The sequence below is a fragment of the Myodes glareolus genome, chromosome 23 (assembly GCF_982192425.1).
Source record: "Myodes glareolus chromosome 23, mMyoGla1.1, whole genome shotgun sequence".
NCBI classification, from domain to species: Eukaryota; Metazoa; Chordata; class Mammalia; order Rodentia; family Cricetidae; genus Myodes; species Myodes glareolus.
The window spans coordinates 30,382,855-30,397,003 of NC_142048.1; the positions used below are offsets into that span (position 1 = coordinate 30,382,855).

Sequence of the window (14,149 nt, forward strand, 5' to 3'; positions counted from 1 at the left end):
ATGATCCTTCAGTTCTGGATGCGGATTATGCTCTTCCCCTCCACATGGTACCCAACTGAGCATGCTAAGTACAACAGCTCTCCTGAAGTAGTGATACCCGTGAGGGTCACTGATACTTGGACACATGATAGTTCTCTAGGGTGGCTGTCCTATGGCCTGTGCTTTGAAGGAGAGAGACACATTATCACCGTGAAACCCACGACAAACTTAATATCCAGAAACTTCTTACTGTTCACCTAAACTAACCAAGGTGATCTCCACGCAGAACAGCCTTTTGTGAAGAATGACTGCTACTACCATGGCTATGTGGACAGAGATCCAGAATCCATGGTCATTATCAATACCTGTTTGGGGAGTTTGCAAGGCATATTAGAGATAAATGGCACAGCTTATGAAATTGTCCCCAAGAGCTCAACTTCAACATTTGAACATCTGACTTACAGAATGGACAATGAAGAATCAGAATCATTTCCCATGAGATGTGGGTTAACAGAAGAGGAAACTTCCTGACAAATGAAACTTCAAGAACGTAATGATGATTCTCTTATGCAGAGCCAATAAGCCAATACTTGTGGACCCACCACAAGTATATTGAATATTATGTGGTGATAGATAATAAACAATACGTTCATAGAAACCATAACACCACAGCTTGCGTTCATGATATTTTGCAAATGGTCAATGGAATAAACAGTTATTATCTTCAAATAGATATTGAAGTTATTTTAACCACACTTCAAGTGTGGAGTAAACAAAATCACGTCGATGTAGAAGGAGATATATATCATGTCCTAGACGATTTCTGCAACTGAAAGAATAAAAACATTGGCAATCAAATTAGACATGATATCATACATCTTTTTCCCAGGCAAGGGTATGGTATGTATTTAGGGCTGGCTAATGTAGGTACAGTTTGTAGAGCTAAGAATTGTGCTGTTAACAGTTTCATGTCTGACTCAATGGCAGACATGGCCTTCATCATAGCACATGAGATGGGTCATAATTTAGGTATGCTTCATGATGACAGTACATGCACTTGTGGGAGAAAAAGCTGCATCATGACCCCAGCAAAATCCAATTCCAATAAATTCAGCAACTGCAGTTATGAAGAGCTCTATAAGACTATTACGAGAAGAACCTGTTTGTACAATATTCCAGACGACGTGGTCCGCACAAACCTGACCTGGTGTGGGAATAATATGGTTGAGGAAGGAGAGCAGTGTGACTGTGGATCCTCTGAATCCTGCGAAAGAGATTCATGTTGTAGCGACGGCTGTGTTTTCAAACCTGGTGCGGACTGTGCTTTTGGACTTGTTGTAAAAGCTGCAAGTTCATACCAACAGGCACAGTGTGTAGAAGACAAAACAATGAATGTGACCTTCCAGAGTGGTGCGATGGAATTTCAGCTGAGTGTCCAGAAGACGTGTATGTGGAAGATGGAAATCTTTGCCACAATGGTGGAGGCCCAGGTGGTCCTGCAGTTTGGAGGTATACAAGTCCATACCTGGCTTAGCCACGTGGGGCTGAGAACCCTTGCCTGCACACGCGCAGACCAGCAGAATGGCATCAACCAATCAGCATTCGAGCCTCTCCACCGTTTAAAAGCAGCTGCCTCTGGGCTCTGCTTCCTCTCTCTAAGCTTTCTCTCGTCCCTGCACTCTCTCTTCCCTTCCCCCAATTTTCCTCAATCAAGTGCTCCGAATAAAGACGTGATCAGGGAAGGAATTCTCGTTTTTCATGGCGTTCATTCCTGCTGGTCAGGAAGCGCGCCGCAAAAGGGCATGTCACAAACATGAGGCACACTGTCAGATGTTTTTTGGCAAGGGAGCCAGGAGGGCAAATGATACTTGCTACATGGAAATGAACAAACGGGGTGACCGTTTCGGTAACAATAGCTATAAGTACATACGGTGTAATAGCAGTGATGTACTCTGTGGACGAATTCAGTGTGAGAATGTGATGGAGCTTCCCCATGGGAGACAACATGAAACAGTGCACTGGACTCACTTCAATAATGCTACCTGCTGGACTGTGGACTATCATTTTGGGATACCCATAGCTGACATTGGAGCAGTGAGCGATGGCACGCCCTGTGGGCCAGGCCATATGTGCATTGACAGGAAATGTGTCCATAAGTCTGTTTTGTTAAGTAACTGTTCATCATTCCAATGCAATATGAAAGGAGTCTGTAACAATAAACATCACTGCCATTGTGATGTCAAATGGGAGCCACCAGACTGTCTAAAACGTGGCTTTGGAGGTAGTATAGACAGTGGGCCTCCTCCACAGAGATTAACAAATTCCAACTGGGGTAAATATTTGCTAGTATTTTTACTTCTTTTTGTGGCTTTGTTATTTTCCATAAGTGGCATAATTAAAAGGGTGCAATATTCCTTAAACTGAACCGACAAGCAGTGCCACAACCAGAACCTTCATCCGGTGCCAAAATTTCACCTGAAAAGCAAATCCTCAACCTTAAATATTTACTTGCAAAGGAAGATGCTAAAGGTAAAAAGAAAACACGAAGGAAGTAATAAAAAATACTTATCCTGCAAGAATTCCTTCATGTATTGGCATGTAGACTTCTGAACATAGGAATATCATTATATATGTGTGCCTGAAATCCCAGGCCAGAAGTTCTGAAGACATCCCTTGTTTGAATAACAAAAGCATTCACCATCACATAAAATGGGGCCCTATCATATATATACTTTTCTTTAGTTTAAGCAATTTTTTTGTCTTGCTTGTGTTTGAATTGATGTCTGTCATCCACTCACTTAGGTCCAACCTATGGGACTCTGTGTTTCTTTGCATTTGCTTTCTCTCAGCTCTAAACCCCCTACCCTTTCAATTCTGCTTTGTCCCACAAAGAGAAGGAGCCTCCAAATTTTATTTCCTCATGACATACTCTGTCTGCAAGTACCTGTCCCTAGGAGGGCCAGAGTAAGACTGGAAACCTGCGAGAACGTTTGGAGACTCTCATCATGTGAGAGCTATAGTCTCTGCCCTCACATGATGTCCTCAGTAGTTCTCACTCCGCTGGAGATTTTAACATAGTTTTCAGAACTGCCCAACATATCTGTCCCAGTTAAATCCTGTAATGAAACACCATGACCAAAGCAACCTGGAAAAGGTGTTTATTTTGCTTTATACTTCCTTATCACTCTCCATCATTTAATGAAGTCAAACTTTAATTTAAACTTAAACAGGGCAGGAACCTGGAGCCAGTATCTGATGATTGACATGCTGCCATTTGTTTACTTGCTCCTCCTGACTTGCTTAGCCTGTTTTCTTATAGAACCGAGGATCAGCAGTTCACCGTCTACAATGGACAACCCCCTCTCTAAGAAATCAATCACAAAGAAGAAAAGGTCCTACATTTTCTAGATTTCCTACAGCTCGGTCTTACAGGGGCATTTTCCCAATGAAAGTGTCCTCCACTCAGATGACTCCACCATGTGTCAGGTTGACAAAAATCTAGCTTACATAATATCATCGTCTTGCCTATAGATTTAGCACAATGATGAAACATCACAGCTCTAATTATGATCTCAGGTCTAGAGAAATTCCAGCACCAAAGTCTGTCCTTGGAGATTATCCTCCTTTCGCCATGGAACAGCCTTCAAAACCTTAGACAGCTGTCCAGACCTTCTGCCCTTTGAAAACCAGTCCTAGCGCAGAGAGCTACACTGTCCAGCTAGCAGCCTTTGTCAGAACAGCCATGCGCATTTCTAATTAAGGAATAATGGTACACTTTAGTCTTACCTGAAATCAGAATTTTTGTCATTTCCCTTCATAAATATGGGAAGAGAATTTAAGCTTGGATATTATTTTCTTAAAATCTCTAACAGAAAACAATAGGTCCTGACACTCAATTCCGAGTCACCTTTGTTTGACTATAAAATGAGATCAAAAAGATAGTCTAAATTTTTTTTTCCAAAGTTTATTAAATTATAAAAGTTTCCATTTCTGCCCCTCCTCCCAACACCCTCCCACTTCCCCTACTCCCTCTCCTCCTCCCTCTCCATCCCTAAGAGTAGTCAGGGTTTCCTGCCCTGTGGGAAGTTCAAGTTCCTCCCCCTCCCTCCAGGTCCAGGAAGGTGAGTATCCAAACAGACTGGATCCCAAAAATCCAGTATATGCAGAGGAAACCAGTCCCAGTGTCATAGTCAATGGCTTTTCAGAAAGACTCCGGACCAGCCACATCCAGAGAATTCGGCCACATTCAGAGAATCTGGTTGGATCACGTGCTCGTTCAGTTCCAGTCCAGCTGGCCTTGGTGAACTCTCATTAGATCAGTTCCTTGTATCAGTGGGTGATGGCACCCATCGCAGTCCTGATTTCTTTTTTCATTTTCTTCATCCTTCTGCTCCTCATTTGGACCGTGGAGGGCTCAGTACGGTGCTCCAATATGGGTCTCCGTCTGTATCGCCATCCAACGTCGGATGAAGGTTTCCTCTGCTCTTGCCTTCTTTGTTCACATTCTCCTTCCTTCTGCCTCTTCTTTGGACCTAGGGAGCTAGGTCCAGTGTTCCGACGTGGGTTTCCGCCTCCATCTCCCTCCATCGCCAGAGGAGGGTTCTATGGTGATATGCAAAATGTTCATCAGTATGGTTGTGGGCCAAGGCCGGTTCAGGCACCCTCTCCTCTGTCCAGAGAACAATCTGGGGATCTCTCCTTGGACCTGGGATCCACTTTATACTCAAGTCTCTTGTAAACCCTAAAATGACTCCCTTAGTTGAGGTATATACTTCCCTGATCCCATATCTATTCATTGTCCCTCCCCCCCATCCCAGTCCCCCGATCTTTCCCCATTCCTCCCCTACTCCCTTCTCTCTAATCCTCTCCCCTTCCAACAGTCCCCCCACCCCCCCATGCACCCGAGGTTACCTGGCACTTTTGTCTATTTCCAATCTCCAGGAGGATAGCTACATGATTTTCATCAGGTTCACCTTCTTATTTAGCATCTCTAGGATCACGAATAATAGGCTCAAAGACCTTTAATTATGGTTACAATCCACTTATGAGTGAATACATACCATATTCCTCTTTTTGGGTCTGGCTTACCTCACTCAGTAAAGTATCTATCACCATGCACAAAACTCAGGTCCAAATGGATTAAAGACATCAACATTAATCCGACTACTTTGAACCTGATAGAAGAGAAAGTAGGAAGTAGTCTACAAGACATAGTCACAGGAGACCACTTCCTAAGCAGAACCCCAGGAGCGCAGACAATAAGAGAAACAATAAATAAATGGGACCTACTGAAACTGAGAAGCTTCTGTAAAGCAAAGGACACTGTCAGTAAGACAAAAAGGCTACCTTCTGACTGGGAGAAGATCTTCACAAACCCCTCAACAGACAAAGGTCTGATCTCCAAAATATACAAAGAACTCAAGAAACTAGACACTAAATCTCTAATTAACCCAATTAAAAAATGGGGTATTGAACTGAACAGAGAATTCACAACAGATGAACTTCGAATGGCTAAAAAGCACTTAAGGTCATGCTCAACCTCCTTAGCGATCAGGGAAATGCAAATCAAAACAACTTTGAGATATCATCTTACACCTGTCACAATAGCCAAACTCAAAAACACCAATGATAGCCAATGCTGGAGAGGATGTGGAATGAGGGGAACACTCATCCATTGTTGGTGGGAATGCAAACTTGTGCAGCCACTGTGGAAATCAGTGTGGCGGTTTCTCAAGAAACTGGGAGTCAACCTCCCTCAGGACCCAGCAATTCCACTCTTGGGAATATACCCAAGAGATGCCCTAATATACTACAAAAGCATTTGTTCAACTATGTTCATAGCAGCACTATTTGTAATAGCCAGAACCTGGAAACAACCTAGGTGCCCCTCAATAGAAGAATGGTTAAAAAAGGTGTGGAACATATATACATTAGAGTTTTACTCAGCGGTAAAAAACAATGGCATCTTGAATTTTGCATACAAATGGATGGAAAAAGATAGTCTAAATTTGTATTGGAATAAATAAATATAAGTAAATTCTATTTTCTTACAAAACGAAATTTACGTTCCCTATTAAAGTTTAAAAAACAAATATTAAAATCAGAAAGAATCTTTTTCTCAAAACAGCGACTAGGGCTAATCTCACCTCCCAGACTGTATTGTAGCCATGTTTTAGACTTCCCCAAATACCACCCTATCTGCATGCATTAGCAGCTGAATTCTCAATAAAAACTTTGAAAACCAGCAGAACCTGGAATCAATAAAATTCAAGTCCTAAAACACTAGGATTGCCGATCTAGAATAGTATATCCAGCAAAATGACTTTCTATGACTGAAGGAGAAAGATTTTCTATTACATAAACAACTAAAGAGGTTAGATCCAGCAAATCAAACATTATTTTGAGCAAAAGAAAGAAATGAGCCTAGCATAGAGACTGCAGCACTAAGAACACAATCCACAGCATCCAAAATCAGCAACACAATGACCACAGTTAACACATGCAGTACAAGCTGACTGAAGAGATCAAGAAGCAAAATCTACTTACATCTACAAGAAATCATCTTAGTTTTATAGAGAGTCACTGCCTTGGAGTAAAAATGTGGATAAAAGTATTGCAATCAAATGAGACAGGAAGCAAGTTCACTCAACTTCCAAAATATCTGACAAAGTAAACTTCAAATAAATCTAATCAGAAGGAATAAAAAGGGACATTACATTCTAAGCAAGGGGATAGTTAGTCAAGACGACCTTACTGTCTTCAACACACATCTACCAAACTCAGATGTACTCTATTTCTTAAGAGAATTTACTGCTAAGGCACAGATTAATATCGACCCATTAATAGTAGGTGATTTCAATACCCCATTTTCTCCAGTAGATGTGTGATCTACACAGAAAGTATACAAGAAATAACAAAATTAATTGACATCATGCTTCAAAATGAACTTAACACTTATCTACAGGATACTGTAACCGAACACCAAAGAGGATAACATTCTTCTCATCGGTCCATGAAAGCACTGGGGGTAAGGCCAGTCCAGGGCTCTGCCAGAGGTGCTGATGAAGGGAACTTTAATTCTTTGTTCTTGCCCAGTTGGGCTGGGTCCAGGATCTCAAAGGAGAATAGTTTTCAGTTCCTGGGAACGGGCCTTTTCCCCTGAAAGTCAGAGGTTATCAGTCCCAAGCTGCTGTGTGCTTGCTCTGTGACACACTTGTCATAACCTGTGTCCTCTTTATACAGCATGGCTTGATAATCCTCCTGCCAATTCTGTCCCATTGTGTGACAGTTTTCTGCTGCCCCTGCCTGTGTTTCCCAGTGCAAACAGTACATGAAACATCATTGTTTAGGAAGTTTTTGCAGGCTTGAGTCATCAGCTTAGGTAGTCCTCCAAACCCCAGCTTTCTGCTCTGTTCCTTTTCTTATCCCTGGTCCTCCCCATTGAAAACTCTCCGTTCTGAACTTTCATTCCTGCTGATTCAAGTCACTGATGCTTTTCTACCATAGCCTGCATTGGAGGACGCAAAGCAAACAATTACAGATTCAAAGACATTGAATCGCGCAGTGCATCCGACTTTGATAAGGCTTTCTCTGACTAGCCAGAATTATACCACCTTTTACTACCTAAAGGTGCTTCCCAGTCTCACTTTCCAATTTCCTTAACATGCAGGGAGATCTTTCCATGTGTAGGTCAGGTCTTCCTGGTTGGTATAAGAAAGCAGGCTCAATGGGTGATTAAGAACAAGTCAACAACCACACCCCAGCAAATTCTCTTCATCAGGTCCCGCTGCCAAGCCCAGGCCTCCAGTTCCTGTCTGACATTCCTTGGATTGTGGACTACAAGCTGAAAGACAAAATTCCTATTCTCCTCAAGTTAATTTTTGGCATGATGAATTTTTATAGCTAAGAGGGTCACCCAGTGCAATGTTGACTGCAACTTACTCTTTGTTAAAACAGTGAAAAGAAAACAACATATAACTCACACAAACTTTGTTGATTCCTTCAGGGAGGGGTTACTATTTTTTTTTATTTGCTTCCATATGAGAAGAAAATTACCACATAAAAATTACGTCACAGTTCTCAAACATCACCTGAGAAACAATAGCTCATTATCCACACTTCGGCTGTGAAAGCAGAGCCTGGTGTTCAAACTTAACCTAAAAGGAAAAAGTTCAATGTTGAAACTTCATCAAATTTGAAAAAAAAAACTCAATGTTCAAGTTGTACCTGTAATTCAAAACATGAAAATTTCATAGGATAAAGCCAGACCATTTGGAAGTACCCCATGTATTAATCTGTAATGTCCTGACTGCAGAAATGATACTGTGTGTGTCATTAACCTCCACAGGATATTATGTTAGGATCCTAAAGTTTCCAGACTCTGCCAAAGAAAGTCCCAGCATCTTCATGCTTTGCTATTTTAAGGCAACTTAATCTATTTTTAGTGGTATTAGTATCTGTGGTCCATAAACATGGGAGCAACTCATGAATCATCTGTGTACGTTTTCACTGGCCGTCTACCTTTCAAAACATGCTCACCATTTCACGTTTATTATTTACAGAGAAGGAGCCCACAAACCCCATTTGGTTTAGCCAGACCACACTAGTAAAATCTGCATATATGGACAACACTGGTTTAGATTGGAAAACTTTTTTTTTTGTAATTTTATTAAATTATAAAAAGTTTCCATTTACGCCCCTCCTCCCAACGCCCTCCCACTCCCCCCTCCCTCTCCTCCTCCCTCTTTGTCCCCTAGGGAAGTCAGGGTCTCCTGCCCTGTGGGAAGTCCAAGTTCCTCCCCCCTCACTCCAGGTCCAGGAAGGTGAGCATCCAAACAGACTGGATCCCAAAAATCCAGTATATGCAGAGGAAACCAGTCCCAGTGTCATTGTCAATGGCTTCTCGGAAAGACTGCAGGCCAGCCACATTCAGAAAATCCGGCCACATTCAGAGAATCTGGTTGGATCACATGCTCGTTCAGTCACGGTCCATCTGGCCTTGGTAAACTCTCATTAGATCCGACCCCTTGTATCAGTGGGTGATAGTATCCCTCGCAGTCCTTCGTCATTTTCTTCCTCCTTTTGCTCCTCGTTTGGATCTTGGGGGGCTCAGTTCGGTGCTCCAACGCGGGCCTCCATCTGTATCGTCATCCAACGCCAGATGAAGGATCTATGGTGATAAGCAAAATATTCATCAGTATGGTCACGGGCCAAGGCCGGTTCAGGCACCCCCTCCTCTGTCCAGAGAACAATCTGGGGATCTCTCCTTGGACCTGGGATCCCATATATAATCAAGTTTCCTGTAAACTCTAATATGACTCCCTTAGTTGAAATATATTCTTCCCTGATCCCACATTCATCCTTCCTCCCTTCCCCCCATCCCGGTCAACCGAGCTTTCTCCATTCCTCCCCTACTCCCTTCTCTCTAACCCTCTCCCCTTCCATCAACCCTCCCACCCCCCCCATGCACCCAAGGTTACCTGGGACTCTTGACTATTTCCTACCTCCTGGCGGATAACCTATGCTGGAGGGGATGTGGAATGAGGGGAACACTCATCCATTGTTGGTGGGAATGCAAACTTGTGCAGCCACTTTGGAAATCAGTGTGGAGGTTTCTCAGGAAACTGGGAGTCAACCTCCCTCCGGACCCAGCAATTCCTCTCTTGGGAATATACCCTAGAGATGCCCAAACATACTACAAAAGCGTTTGTTCAACTATGTTCATAGCAGCACTATTTGTAATAGCCAGAACCTGGAAACAGCCTAGGTGCCCCTCAATAGAAGAATGGTTAATAAAGGTGTGGAACATATACACATTAGAGTTTTACTCAGCGGTAAAAAATAATGACATCTTGAATTTTGCATGCAAATGGATGGACATAGAAAACGCTTTACTGAGTGAGGTAAGCCAGACCCAAAAAGAGGAACACGGTATGTATTCACTCATAAGTGGATTCTAACCATAATTTAAGGTCTTTGAGCCTATTATTCGTGATCCTAGAGAAGCTAAATAAGAAGACGAACCTGATGGAAAACTTTTTTTTAAAGAAGTAATTTTCATTGTCATTTTGTCATGACTTTCATCCAGGTGTCATTTGTAGGTTTCAGTCTGGGATTCATTAGTACACAGACTAGGCTGCTCTCTAAGCATCTGCACTGAAAGACCCAGAGATAGAGCACTGCTCTAAACAACCTACCTGAGACTCAGTTGCAGGGCCTTGAGTCCTCTCGGAAATTCCAGAGGATCAATCACCAGTGTGGCTATACCCTCGCCTAAGGAACTTCTAGGTTCTTATGTTCTAGATCCGTAAGACAAACTCCAGAGCCATAGTTGACTATTTCCTGATTCTCCCCTTTTACCAGCTCTCCCAGTGCACAGAGGTGTTCAATCTCTATTTAGCCGCCCTTGGTTATCCCATGTTTTCTCATTCTGGGTGATTCAGGGCTTCCTATATCCCAGTTGATAACTATTATAGGAGTGATGGCTTTAGTGGAATATTAACACATCTGTGTTACTCTTTCATGGTCTTATGTTTGGAGGTTTACACTGCAAGTATAACAAAATAATCAAAAAAAGATCATTTTTTCCTTTAGAACTATGATCCAGTGTAATTATTTACCTAAAATAAAGGAAATATACATGTGGAAGACATGTTTGTAACAAGACATAAATTCAGCCTTGATGGTCATCAATTGATGTTACATATACGCATTGATGACTACCTTAAACCTTCATCCAGTAACTGATGGAAGCAGATGCCCAGATCCACAGACTGCCCAAGCCACAAAACTGTCACCCACATTCAGAGGGCCTAGTTTGGTCCTATACATACTACCCACCTGTCAGTCCAGAGTCAGTGGGCGCCCACTAGCTTGGGTCAGCTGTTTCTGTGAGCATCCATCTGGATGAAGTTCTTTGCCATGTCATTTTGTCATGACTCACACGCAGGTGTCATTTCTAGGTTTCAGTCGGGGATTAATTGGTACACAGACTGGGCTGCTCTCTAAGCATCTGCGATAGTTCTCTATTCTCTCCATCTTTATTAATACTTCTTAGAAACCGTGTGTTTTTATTAATTCTTTGAGAATTTCATACAACGCATTTTATCATTTTCATTCCTCTCCCCAAACTCCTTTCAGAATCTCCTACCTCATTTCCCTTCAAACTGCCCAGCCTCTTTTTTTTTCTGTTTTTAATTCTTTTTTTTCTTTTTCTCAAAGTTTATTAAAATACAAAAGTCTCCAATTCCGCCCCTCCTCCCAGAACCCTCCCACTCCCCCCACTCCCTCCCCTCCTCCTCCCCTCCTCCCTCTCCATCCCCAATAGCAGTCAGGTTCTCCCCCACTGTGGGTAGTTCAAACTCCTCCCTCCAGGTCCAGGAAGGTAAGCATCCAAACAGAGTGGATCCCAGAAATCCAGTATATGCAGAGGAAACAAGTCCCAGTGTCATTGTCAATGGCTTTTCAGAAAGACTCCGGGCCAGCCACATCCAGAGAAACCTGCCTCATTCAGAGAATCTGGCTGGATCACGTGCTCGCTCATTCCCAGACAACTGGCCTTGGTGAACTCTCATTAGATCAGTCCTCTTGTATCAGTGGGTGGTCGCATCCCTCACAGTCCTGATTTCCTATTTCATTTTCTTCCTGCTTCTGCTCCTCATTTGGACCTTTGGGGACTCATTCCGGTGCTCCAATGTGGGTCTCCGTCTGTATCGCCATCCATCGTAGGATGAAGGTTCCCTCTGATCTTGCCTTCCTTGCTCACGTTCTCTTTCCTTCTGCTTCTCGTTTGAACCTTGGGAGTTAAGTCCAGTGTTCCAAAGTGGGTCTCTGTCTCCATCTCCATCCATCGCCAGATGAAGGATCTATGGTGATATGCAAAATATTCATCAGTATGGTTATGGGCCAAGGCCGGTTCAGGCACCCTCTTCTCTGTCCAGAGAACAATCTGGGGATCTCTCCTTGGACCTGGGATCCCATTTATAATCAAGTCTCTAGTAAACCCTAAACTGACTCCCTTAAGTTGAGATATATTCTTCCCTGATCCCATATCTATCCTTCCTCCCTCCCCCCTCCCAGTCCCCCAGCATTCCCCATTCCTTCCCTGCTCCCTTCTCTCTAACTCCCTCCCCTTCCCATGACCCTCCCACCCCCCAATGCACCCGAGGTTACCTGGGACTCTTGTCTATTTCCAATCTCCAGGAGGAAAACTACCTGAATTTACTTCAGGTTCACCCTCCAATCCAGCTTCTCTAAGATCACGAAAAATAGGCTCAAAGACCTTTAATTATGGCTAGAATCCACTTATGAGTGAATACATACCAAATTCCTCTTTTTGGGTATGGTTTACCTGACTCAGTAAAACGTTTTCTTTTTATTATTATTATTATTATTATTATTATTTTAATTTTTAAATTTTTTTATTTAATTTTTACTGGGAACCCCTCCAGAATCAAGTCTCTTGCAACCCCTAAAATGGCTCCGTTAGCTGAGATATACACCTCCCTGCTCCCACAACCATCCTTCCTCCCTCCCCCCATCCCATTACCCCAAGCCATCCCCAATCCTCCCCCTCTCCCCTCTCCCTGACCATCTTCCCTTACTTCCACCCCCCCAACCCCCATGCACCCGAGTTTGCCTGACAATCTTGCCTAGTTCAACTATCCAGGAGGATAACTATATGATTTTCTTCAGGTTCACTTTCTTATTTAGCTTCTCTAGGATCACAAATTATAGACTCAAAGACCTTTAACTATGGCTAGAATCCACTTATGAGTGAGTACATACCATATTTCTCCTTTTGGGTCTGGGTTACCTCACTCAGTAAAGCGTTTTCTATTTCCATCCATTTGCATGCAAAATTCAAGATGTCATTGTTTTTTACCGCTGAGTAAAACTCTAATGTGTATATGTTCCACACCTTTTTTAACCATTCTTCTATTGAGGGGCACCTAGGCTGCTTCCAGGTTCTGGCTATTACAAATAGTGCTGCTATGAACATAGTTGAACAAATGCTTTTGCAGTATGTTAGGGAATCTCTAGGGTATATTCCCAAGAGTGGAATTGCTGGGTCCTGAGGGAGGTTGACTCCCAGTTTCCTGAGAAACCGCCACACTGATTTCCACAGTGGCTGCACAAGTTTGCATTCCCACCAACAATGGATGAGTGTTCCCCTCATTCCACATCCTCTCCAGCATAGGCTATCAGTGGTGTTTTTGAGTTTGGCTATTGTGACAGGTGTAAGATGATATCTCAAAGTTGTTTTGATTTGCATTTCTCTGATCGCTAAGGAGGTTGAGCATGACCTTAAGTGCCTTTTGGCCATTCGAAATTCATCTGTTGTGAATTCTCTGTTCAGATCAGTACCCCATTTTTTTAATTGGGTTAATTAGAGATTTAGTGTCTAGTTTCTTGAGTTGTTTGTATATTTTGGAGATCAGACCTTTGTCTGATGAGGGGTTTGTGAAGATCTTCTCCCAGTCGGAAGGTAACCTTTTTGTCTTACTGACAGTGTCCTTTGCTTTACAGAAGCTTCTCAGTTTCAGTAGGTCCCATTTATTCATTGCTTCTCTTATTGTCTGAACTCCTGGGGTTCTGCTTAGGAAGTGGTCTCCTGTGCCTATATCTTGTAGACTACTTTCTACTTTCTCTTCTATCAGGTTCAAAGTGGTCGGATTAATGTTGATGTCTTTAATCCATTTGGACCTGAGTTTTGTGCATGGTGATAGGAAAGTTAAAATAAAAAAAAACATTTATTCAAAGATTCCCAAGCTTTAGGAAGAGGCATATGATATGACACTCCCATGTAGGTCTGAGAACCCTGTAGTCCCCTATACCCTGCATGGCAACCATTTCTAGGTCTCTATGCTAATAGACATCTACTGAGGAAAGTTTTACTGATGAGGTTTGAGGCATTAGTTACCACAAGGTGGGCCACAGGATGCACAACCAAAACCCACTTTAAGAAGAGAAGGGGAAAGAAGAAAAGGGGGTGCACAGTACTGTTTGAAAAGGACATGTCAGAGAAGAAAATGGGTGGGCAGGCATACCTCTTTTTAAAGGTAATTTAGTGCACGCATATTGGAGGATGTCATAGCAACCCCACGAATGCGTATAGATAACGTGGTCATGCATGTGACCATAGATTAAGCAGATTATAAGGCCCTGGGAT

General features: G+C 42.7%; 1 pseudogene; it reads left to right on the forward strand.

Moving 5' to 3' along the window:
- LOC125405262 (disintegrin and metalloproteinase domain-containing protein 26A-like) lies at nucleotides 1–7,577 on the forward strand (annotated as a pseudogene).
- The last annotated feature ends 6,572 nt before the right edge of the window (nucleotides 7,578–14,149 follow it).